The sequence below is a fragment of the Humulus lupulus genome, chromosome X (genome assembly GCF_963169125.1).
Source record: "Humulus lupulus chromosome X, drHumLupu1.1, whole genome shotgun sequence".
NCBI classification, from domain to species: domain Eukaryota; kingdom Viridiplantae; phylum Streptophyta; class Magnoliopsida; order Rosales; family Cannabaceae; genus Humulus; species Humulus lupulus.
The window spans coordinates 139035657-139047622 of NC_084802.1; positions in this window are offsets into that span (position 1 = coordinate 139035657).

Consider the following 11966-nt stretch of genomic DNA (forward strand, 5'->3'; position numbering starts at 1 on the left):
GGACACAAACAATTTATAGTGGTTCGACGCCAACAGAATGGTAACAACCTATGTCCACTTAGTGTTCTTATTGATGTAGTACTCCAATAATAGTGATCAATGTACTAGGGTTCATGAGTTTCACTAAATCTCATATAAATACAATTGTGATGGATAACAACACTATTTTTCTCTCTTAGACTCTCTTAGCTTAAGTGTTCTCAAGCCAAATGTTTGAAAGTCCAAAAGTCCCCACTCTAGAGCCCTTTAATTCTTATTTATAGGCTCAAGGAGGTTTACATGGGCCAATGGGCCTTAATCACAAGTAATACATGCGAATCTAAATAATAATGAAAATTACAATCAATACGTAATTACAAGAATATGCATCTGAAGGGAATAACTGAGTTTATGCGACCAGGCTGGTCGCCCATAATTATGATACTTGATAAGTCAATGATCTCCTGGTCGAGGGTCGAGGAGGATATCCTCACTTAAAATTGCCACGTGTTTCCCACGTGCAGATCAATCCTGCCACATCATCAGGTAGTCCGTTTTTGGGTAAACATTTGCCCCCCAAGTTTACTTTACTGCAACCAGCATAAAATAAACTTAAACGATCAACCCTTCGCGTGACCTGTCAAACCTATCAAAGTCGTCAGTACCTTTTCGAAAAAGGTAACCAATCATGTCATTGTAGTTTCCCAAAAGGAAATTTGACGGCTATCACACTTTTCCATGCCTCGAAAAATCCTCCCCTATCATTACCTTATTAACAGTGCCTCAACCAATATAAATAACCCCTCAGTTTCACTTTTTTCTTTTTACTCTCCCTTTTTTTTCTCAAGAATATTGAAGAACGAAGCACGAACTGAATAATGAAGCCCAAAGTACCCAGAAAACTCAAAAAACTTTGGAGATCTGCAGAGTATCTGTCCTGCTGACACATCAACGCTCGTGAATTCACACCAATTTTTTATCCAAGTAAGTTTCCTAAGCTTCTTTATTTCTGATATGCCATGCAATAACTATCTCTTGAGTTTTCTGGTGTGTTTTGGATTCTGAGTTCCTGAATGTTCTTAAAGAAATGATTTGGGGTAATTGGGCATGTAGGTGTTAACATGATAGGATAAGGAAAAAAAACACTAAATGAGGCTTAGGAATTGGCTTGGGAATTGGGATTACCTATTTAGGGCGCAAAATCGAAGTAAAAATTCAATTTTTAGGCACTAAGAAAAAACTGGGTTTTTCCCTCCCTTTTTCAGAGTTGGAAAGTTTTCTTTGAAAAACTTTTCATTTATACATTTTAATCCATTTTCCAAATTGTACGCATACTATTTAGTATTTACATTAGAATGCTACTAGTCGTATAAATGCTTAACTTTTATACACGAGCAACGTTATCCCAACGCTTCCACTTCTTTAGTCTATTGGTCATAGATTCTCATCTCCCCTTCTCTGTTCAAAAATTTTCATGCACGACCCATGGGGAGGTTAGAGGATGATTAAGACGACTTGCTCGCACTACTGCTCGAAAATCAAGAACAGTCGTCGCAGCCATTCTTGGAAATTGTTTTTCTCAACAGAACCCCACAAAAAGACTACCGACCAGCCCAACAAATATGGGTCGCATGAAGTCCATCGCTCAAAGAAAAAAGAATACAACCAAGCCTTCTGCTAATCAGCCTACCCCTCATGCTAAAACTCCTCCGACCAACCCTCGGCCTGCAAACACTTCTCTGCCAGAATTTCAAACCAAAGCCTGACCTCGCGACGTCCTTAGGCCGGAGGTCGAATGGTATGTAGTGCTTCCTATCATTATTACAGCTAGGATGGTAGCCAATTATCTCAAGAAGTACGGCCTTCCTGGGATAACCCTCATCAAGCCTTTGATCGACCAGCGGGCAAACCTGCCTGGGGGCACCTTCAACGCTTGGTCGAGGTATCACATCGAGGCAGGGGCAACCTTGCCTCTACATCCATTTTTCCAGGGGGTGGCCAATTATTTCGAGGTTGCTCCTTTTCAAATCACCCCAAACAGATATAGAGTACAATCCACTCTCTATATCCTTTACAATCACAAGAAGTGGTCCATTCCTATGCCACATGAGATCAATTATTTGTTTGATCTCAAATCCAACCCCAACCACAACAACACGGGGCTCTTCCATTTCTACCACCAGGAATCTGCTCGTACCTTCCTGAGTGACATTACCCACAAGTCTAATGTGGGGAAGTACTTCTAGAAGTAATTTTTAATACTAGACTTGGTCGCCCACAACCTGGCCTTCACTGAAGGAGGTAAATCATTTACTTACTAGTCGTTTGGTTTCTTTTAGCTTTCCTATACACATTTTAAAACTTCGGTGTTGTTCAGGTCCATGGCATCGACCAGTACCCACTCCAGACATGGAGGTACGGGTAGCAGCCCTGGCCAGCATGATAGACATCGAAAAGAGTGTTTAAGAGCTAGTCACCGAGAATAACCTAAGGTTGGTCAGCATTCTTGCACCTCACCAGGTTGTGAGGGAATCGACAGCGGGAAACGCTACTAGGGAAAAGTTCCCGAGCAGCACCAGGATGTGTCATAACCCCCGAGGAGGAGGGACACGGGAGTGACCATCAGGGAACCCTCCAGCACTCTACGAGCAGCTGCTGCCCCTGCTCAATAAGGAAAGGGCAAGCAAAAGCTTTCTAAACACCCCAAGGCTATACTTGGGTCCTCGGATGAGAACGGTATTGACTTCTCACTCTTAGATAGTTTTCCCATTCCCTGCAATTTATTTGATTGGGATGACAACTTTAAATACGTGACTATTTTAGATTCAAACTTCTTCATGGCAGAGAGTGAGCGTAGTAGTAGTACAGTAGATAATGTATCGACCAGTAGTTGTAGCTCGGGTATTTTACTTATAATTTCTTTTCTCTCCATTTCCTTATCTTTTTTGTATGACAACATGTCGTGACTGATCATATGTCTCTTTTCTACAAACATGCCTGTCGAGAAGGCGTTCGATTTGTACACCAACCCTACCACCACAACTCCTCCAAGCAGAAAGTAATCGAATCGGGGCCAGCCCAGAGAAGGCTGCAGTGACCCTTCCGCAAAAAGGGCTCGGGCGGAGGATCCTCCTATTCCAACTTTGTCAAAAGAGACGACTCTCCCTCTAGGTCCTGCCAACCAGACTCCTCCAGCTCCCAGCGACTAGAATCCTACAGCTCCCGCCGACCCAAGTCCTGTTGCTCGGCCAAATAAAACTCTGGTCGAGGCTATACTGAACTCTGCCTGCACTTTGGCTAGTGACGGGCTAAAAAAACTGTCTAGACACCGACGTAGTTTGGAATCCTTCAGAAGCGCTCCCACCATGTCGGTCGACCAGATCTTCATTCATGCACTGAACGAACTACTCACTGTAAGTCGTCGTTTTCATTGTGTTTGGATTGCTTATCTCTCTGATTGATGCTAACAACATTTTTTTCTGATCACAGGGATTTTGACCATGAGTACCGGTTGGCGCCACTCAGAGGAGATGGTCGCCAAGCACACTGAAGAGATCAAGGCGGTCGAGGGAAGGCTCGTCGAGTAGCATAAGGTGTTCGAGGCCAAGCATGCTGAGGAGTTGCGAGCAGCTGAGGCTAAGCTCGCCATGCCCGAGGAGGAACTGAAGAAGAAGGAGGAGTCCATTTCCAAAATCACTGCCTCCAAGGAGAGGTATAAGGAAGCCTCACAGATAAACTACCGAGAAGCCAACAAACTTCAAACGGAGTTGGAGATCAGCCGTAAAGAGACTGCCGACCTCGAGGAGACCAACGCCCATAACCTAGAGAAGTATGAGGGAGCGGCGTTCCAATGCTTCTATATGTTTTGGAATAGCAATCCGAAGGCATAAATTACCTATTTATCAGAACCTATAAGGCAGGCTGAGTTGGCGAAGTGCATTGCTCGCCTGGAAGAGGAGGAGAAGGCTCAGGGTTCTCCTGAGATATCTTTGGCAACAGGCAATGAGGGCACCAATGAAGATGCTGGGGCCACAGTTTATCAGCAGCCACAAGAGCCTCAGCAGGATCCTTCGAGCAGAAACTACTATTGACACACGAACTACTATTGATGATGTCAAGACAATTTATTTTTGTTGCACGAGCAGCTTTTTCTTTTAATTATCAATTTCATCCGAGCAGAAACTACTCACGGTGAAAAGGATTTTACTTTTGACATTTTAATATTTTCACTGTATTATAACATCTGTTCGCATGACCGAACTTAGCATAGCACTATGTTTTGATTTAACAAAATTTAAACAAAATTTTGAAAAATACTCTAAGTACCGTAGCATGCTTTCCCTTATTTTTCTTGTGTGTTTACATATACTTGTTGAAATGCTTTGCTTACTTAGTACCTTATATGCCCCCCCAAGTGATTGAGGAGCTTAAGGTCCTCGGTCACTTGCCTTGACCAAGACCTGTTTGATCATTGCTGCTCCGAATAAATTCTTATAAAAATGATAATGGAGCAAAACAACACACGTAATGAGAAAATAATTGTAATAAATAAAATAATTGGCAAGAATAAGTGGCTACACATAGTTCCTTTTAATTCTCGTAATAAATGGACAATTGTGTCTATACAAGTGATCAAAAATTTGATCTTACACTTATAAGCGATCAGTCATGTGATTGACTAACCTTTGTTCATAAACTTGTAAAAAGTGAAATTAATACAAGCCAATTATTTAAAAAGAACTATTTATTGATAATACTTGTTCAGGTGTTCTCCATTCCAATAGCGAGGAACGAGATCTCCATTTAAGCGAGCAAGTTTATAAGTGCCTGGCTTGAGGACTTCTTCGATTTGGTACGGACCTTCCTAGTTAGGTCCAAGCAGTCCAGTAGCTTGATCGCGGGTGTTGAAGAAAACTCTTCTAAGTACCAAATCTCCCACATTAAACTTTCTTTTGCGTACTTTAGAGTTGAAATACCAAGCAACCTTTTGATGGTAAGCTGCTACTCGGAGTTGAGCTTGCTCGTGCCTTTCATCGAACAAATCCAGAGATTCCATCAACAACTGACTATTAACACTCTGATTGTATGCCAACCTTTGATGCGATGGTGGAACTAATTCAACCGGCAACATAGCTTCACACCCATAGGCCAAGGAAAATGGAGTATGGCCTGTTGCTGTTTTGTGGGATGTTCTATAAGACCAAAGGACTTCAGCTAACTATTCTGGCCATGCCCCCTTCGCTTCTTCAAGCCTTTTCTTCAGAGTATCCTTTAATGTCTTGTTGACAGCCTCAACCTGTCCGTTTTCCTGTGGATGAGCTACTGAAGAAATGCTCTTTATAATCATGTGCCTGTCGCAAAAATTTGTAAACAAATCGCTGTCAAATTGTGTGCCATTATCTGAGACAATCTTCCTCAGCAACCCATAGCGACACACGATGTTCTTGACCACAAAATGAAGAACCTTCATCGTTGTTATCGTTGCAAGTGGCTCAGCTTCGGCCCACTTCGTGAAGTAGTCAACAACAACCACGACATACTTGACGTTGCCTTTTCCTGTGGGCAAAGACCCGATCAAGTCTATTCTCCATACTACGAATGGCCACGGGCTTTGCATTTGTTTTAGCTCATTAGAGGTTGCTCGTGGTATCTTGGAAAATCTTTGGCACTTGTCGCACTTTCGAACAAAATCCACAGAGTCTTCATTCATTGTTGGCCAGAAGTATCCTTGCCTTAGGATCTTTTTGGCTAAACTCTGCCCCCCAGCATGATCCCGCAGAAACCTTCATGGACTTCTCGCATTAATTCTTTGGCCTTTTCCTTTGAAACACACCTTAGGAGTGGCACTGAGTACCTCCTTCTGTATAAAATTCCGTCGACCAGGATAAACCAAGCCGACTGCCTCTGGAGGGCTCTTTCTTTGTTTCTGTCCGTCGGCAGTACTCCATGATTCAAGTACTCAATGAAGGGTATCATCCACGTGTCTGTTGCTTGGATTATCAGAGAGGACTCTTTTGCTTCAATGCTCGGTGCGGCAATTGTTCAACAGGCACTATATTTAAGGTGTCAGTATCCTTTGCACTTGCTAACTTGGCCAAAGTACAAGCGTTTGAGTTCTGGTTGCGAAGTACCTGCTGGAGAGTATATTTTTCAAATTGTGCCAACAAATCCTTTTCTTTGTTTAAATAAGCAACCATCTTCAGACCCCAGGCTTGATATTCTCCTTTAATTTGATTAACCAGTAACTGATAGTCACTATAGATTTCAAGCGACTTTATGTTCATGTCCATGGCTAATCTTAATCCTGCAAGCAAAGCTTCATACTTAGCTTCGTTATTGGATGCTGTGAAGTCGAATCTGATTGCGCAGTGGAATCAATGTCCTTCAGGCGTGACTAAAATCACACCTGCTCCAACGTTGTGCTCGTTAGAAGAGCCATCTACGAATAACTTCCAAGAGGGAGTTTGGCCTTGAGGTTCAGGCTCTTCTGTCGGCTCAATGTCCTGGAGCCCAGTAAGTTTCGTGACAAAATCTGAAAGACCTTGTCCCTTTACTGCCGATCGTGGCAAGTATAAAATATTGAACTGTGCAAGTTCAACTGTCCATTTCAATAATCGACCAGCGGCTTCTAGTTTCGGCAAGACTTGCCGTAGAGGCTGGTCGGTGAGTATTGTGATGGGGTGAACTTGGAAGTATGGTCGCAGCTTTCTGGAGGCTAAGATCAAGCAGTAGGCTAATTTCTCAATGTGCGGATATCGCTGTTCTGCTCCTATTAGCCTTTTGCTTATATAATACACAACTTTTTGCACATATTCCTCCTTTCTTACTAAGAAAGCACAAGCAGCATATTTTGTGACCGCCAAATAGATGAACAAAATTTCCTTTTCAACCGGCTTAGATAAAATCGGTGGTTGCGTATGAGATTTTAGAGCCTCGAAGGCTTTCTTGCACTCTTCCGTCCACTTGAATTTTTTATTCCCTCTAAGTAGATTAAAAAATGGAACGCACTTGTCCTTAGATTTGGAGATAAATCTACTTAAAGCGGCAATCCTTCCGGTTAAACTTTGAAAATCTTTTATCTTTGTTGGCGACTTCATCTCGATCAGGGCCTTGATCTTTTTGAGATTAGCTTCAATGCCTCTTGAGTTCACTATAAATCCCAAGAATTTCCCTGATCCAACTTCGAAGGAACACTTAAGAGGATTTGGCTTCATCTGATATTTGTTTAAGATGTTGAAGCACTATTGCAGGTCCCCAATGGGTTCTTCTGCCTTCTTCGACTTAACCAGCATGTCATCAACATATACATCCATGTTTACACCGATCAACTCTTCAGACATGTGATTGACTAGTCGTTGGTAAGTCGCACCAGCGTTTTTCAAACCGAAAGGCATTACTTTGTAATAGTAAAGCCCTGTATCAATCCGAAAGCTAGTGTGATCTTAATCAGGTGGGTGCATATGATCTGATTGTACCGAGAGTATGCATCCATGAATGATAGGATCTCGTGCCCTGAAGTGGCATCGACCAGCTGGTCGATCCTTGGGAGTGGGAAACAATCCTTTGGGCAGGCTTTATTAAGGTTTGTGAAATCCATGTATGTTCTCCACTAGCCATTTGGCTTGGGAACCAGTACGGGATTAGAGACCCATGATGGATAAAACGCTACCCTAATTAATTCGTTCTCCTTCAGCTTCTTGACTTCTTCTTTCAAAGCTTTCAATCTATCTTTGTTGAGCAACCTTCTTTTCTGTTTTACTAGTGGAAAAGTTTTATCTATGTGCAAGACATGGCTAATAACTACTTGGTCAATCCCAACCATATCTTTGAGCGACCAGGCAAAGATCTCCTGGTTCTACAAAAATTCCACCAGTTTTTGTTTTTGCTGTTGTCTCTAAGTTTTTACCGACTTTCACAACCCTGGTCGGATATGACTCATCGAGTTGGACCTCCTCGAGGTCCTCGACTGGTCCTACATCTTCCTCAAAATCCCCAAAGCAAGGATCTAAATCTCTATCCTAACTTTGGGCAATACTCTAGTTGGCGACGTGCTCGCCTGATTGGGCTTGTATCTCATTGGCCAATTGCAACCCTTTTTTCGGCTCCTTCCCTCAATCCACCCTTTTTTGCTTTAGAAATCAAGGAATTGTAGCATTCCCTCGCTTCTCGCTCGTTTCCCAACACGCATCCTATCCCTGAGTCAATTGGAAACTTCATGGAGTGGTGCCAGACCGAGGTTACCACTCGCAGGTCGACCAGAATAGGCCTTCCAATCACAACACTATATGCAGAAGGACAATCAACTACTATAAAAGTAGTGAGTAATATCTTATTCTCAGGTGTAGTTCCTGCTGTGACCGGAAGCCTGAACGACCTTGTTGGCACGAGCCCTTCGCCAGAAAAACCATATATGGTTTGGTTGAATGGCTCCAAATCCTTCACTGACAACTTCATCCTTTCCATTGAAACTCCACCAACCGTACCTTCGACTGATAGGATATGTGAGATCGATACTGATGTGAACACCTCTTCTGAGGTCCCTGAGATTTTAAGTAAGAATGAGGTTCATGCTTCTCCGATGAAGCAGACAATGCCTGAGAATAGATCCCCTTCTTGGGCGGAGGAGGTAGAGAACAAATCGTTTCATGAAGCTGCGAAGGAAACATGGTCTAGATTCAAATAATCGCTCCCTTTTCAGGGGGGTACTAAACTCGAATATAAGGAACCTCTACAATAGGAAGGGCAAAAAATTGCTCAACTGGACCAAGAGGAAATTGCAGTTGAAGCTTCTTTCTGGAATTTGGCCTTGATTTGTGTAGTTATGGGAGCTAACCCACCATTGCCTATCTTCGAAGGTTTTATTAACTGGATTTGGGGGAAACTTGGGATCGAACGAGTTGTGAGGATGAATTCAGGATTTACAATGGTCAAGTTCAGAGATAAGGCTACTCGTGACTTGGTCCTAGAGTCAGGGGTAGTTCATTTTTATCGGAAGCCTGTTATCTTAAGGCCTTGGACTGCTGATATTAATTCTCTGAGATTGATTAATTCCGTGTCGATTTGGATTCATCTTCCAGGTCTTGGGTTACAGTACTGGGGCACTAACTGTTTAAGTGCTTTGGTTAGCACTATTGGGAATCCAATAATGATAGACAAGATCACAAAAGATAGGTCGATGATTAAATTTGCTAGGATATTAGTTGATATGGAAATATCAAACTCTCTTCCTAAGTTCATCAGCTATATCAATGAGAGAGGTCAAGTAATGGACCAAGTGATTGAATATGAATGGATGCCTATAAAATGCCCTCAATGTAAGAAGTTAGGACATACTGTCTCAACTTGCAAATTTGTTGAAGGATTGGTTTGGAGGAAGAAGGAGAGTCCAGCTAAACAGGCGGATGATGGTTCTGCTCATGGAGATTGTAGCACCCACCAGAAACAAGGTCAGGATATTTCAACCCAGTCCTCATCAAAAAAGGAGATGATACCCCAACACGAGGAACTTCCTAAGGATCAAGGCTGGTCTACCCCGAAAAACCCAGGTACAGTGAAGTCGAAATCCCCTATTATAGACCAGAATAGTAAGAATACATTTAGTGTTCTTCAAGAACAGAAGAAATTTCTCAATGACCCTTCATTATTATTGAACTTGAATGGACAATTTCAATATAATGAGTTGGAAGCAAGAGAAGATTTATGGACAACTGACCCCCAGAATAAGATTTTAGCTTCAGCAGAGAGATTATCATTGCAGAGATTTAAAAAGCAAGAGAAGATTTATGGCAGCTTCCTTAGGCAAAAAAGTAAGATAGAGTGGCTCCAATTCGGCAATGAAAGTTCCTCCTACTTTCATGCCTATATGAAGCAACGGAAGAGAGCTAATAGGATTGCTTCTTATGTAACAGAAGATGGTAGAGTAGAGGACAGTTATCCTAAGGTTATTAGTCACTTTATTAACCATTTCAAATCAGTCCTGGGTTGTCCTAATAAAGCTACAGGGAAGGTTGACTATGCCATAACAGATTTGGGTCCTGTTTTGAGTATTGAAGACCAGCTGGCTCTCATCAAGCCTTTCTCAAACAAAGATGTTAAAGCAGCTTTTTTTAGTATCAGCTCTATAAAGAGTCCTGGACCAGATGGTTTTGGGGCTGGGTTTTTTAAAAGCTTATGGAAAGACATAGGGAAGGAGGTGTCTAAAGCTGTCCTTCAATTTTTTGAATCTGGGATTATTCCTAAAGCAATGAATAGTACTATTCTAACCCTTATCCCTAAGGTGGATCACCCGAACATTACTGCTGATTTTAGGCCAATCGCCTGCTGCACTACTCTTTATAAATGCATTTCTAAAATGCTTTGTCATAGAGTGACTGGTACTCCTTATAAATGCATTTCTAAAATGCTTTATAAAAGATATAACTCTTGCTCATAATGTCTTAATTCTCCAAGATCTCTTAAAGGGTTACAAAAGGAAGTATAGCTCTTCTCGGTGCTTATTGAAGATTGACTTGAGCAAAGCCTATGACTCAATTGATTGGGACTTTCTTGAAAACTTGCTGAAAGCTTTAAAATTTCCTGATCGCTTCATAAGATGGATCATGATTTGTATGAGAGGTGCTTCTTACTACCTTATGTTGAATGGTCGCCTTCATGGTAACTTTCAAGGAGGTAAAGGTCTTTGCCAAGGCGATTCCATTTCTCCGTTACTGTTTGTTATAGTTATGGAGTACCTTACTCGATCCTTATTTCAAGCAGCTAAAGGAAAAGGTTTCAAATTTCACCCATTATGTAAATCTTTAAATCTAATTAGTCTATGTTTTCCTGATGATTTACTTATTGTGTGTAAAGCCAATACTAGCTCCATTCAAATTATTCAGCATACATTAGAGGAGTTTTCAGCTGCTTCAGGTCTGCTTATCAATAAAAGCAAATCTAGAGCTTATTTTGGTGGGGTTTCCCCTGACTTATCTTGGTCTGCCTTTGAGACCAACGAAGTGGAAGGCAATGGATTGTGACTTAATTCTAAAGAAGATTAGACAGAGACTTTGTGTTTGGGCTAGTAGGAACCTTTCCTATGCAGGGTGGGTCCAGTTGATCCAATCTGTTTTATTGGGTATCAGGAACTACTGGATGAGCATCTTCCTCTTACCTCAGAGTGTCCTAAAGGAGATTGATCATCTTTGCAGAATATTTCTTTGGGGAGGTAAAGGAAATAGGAGCAAGTTTCATCTTACATCTTGGGAGCTAGTTTGCTGCCCGAAGAGTCATGGTGGGTTAGGTTTCAAGGAGGGGCCTCTTTGGAATATGTTACTGTTATCTAAACTCATTTGGGCTATTTCTTCTAAACAGGATTTTCTCTGGGTTAAATGGGTGAATTGTATTTACTTGAAGGGGACTCAGATTTGGGATTACAAGTTGCATCCGGATTCCAGTTGGTATTGGAAAAAATTGATCAAGATTAGCAAAGATCTCTCTTTTTCTCTGCTGGTTTCTGCATCAGCTAATGGTAAACTGGTCTTGTCTAGACTTTATCATCTGTTTTTGTCTAGCAGCCCAAAGCCTATCATGAAATCAGTTTGGTGTTCTATTTCAGTGCCTAATCATAAGTTCATTCTTTGGCAAGCTGTTCTTCAAAAGCTGGCAACCAGGGATCTGTTATGCTACTATCATATTCCCATTCCCTCCCTGTTGTGCCCGATTTGTGATCTATTGCCTGAAAATCACTCTCATTTATTTTTTGAGTGTGTTTTTTCTAGGAGGGTAGTGCAGTCTGTTTTTGATTGGTTGCAAGGGATCTGTTGGCCTTCTAACTTTTCAGACTGGTGCATTTGGCTGGAGGCAGACATGAAGAACTTCAAAGACCGGATCACTCTAGCTGCTCTAGCAGCTTCAGTTTATTACATATGGTATACTCGGAATAGATTCCACTTTGACAGTAGTTATCTTATGGTTTCTTCTATATTTAGTTTGATTAAATCCTCTGTTTC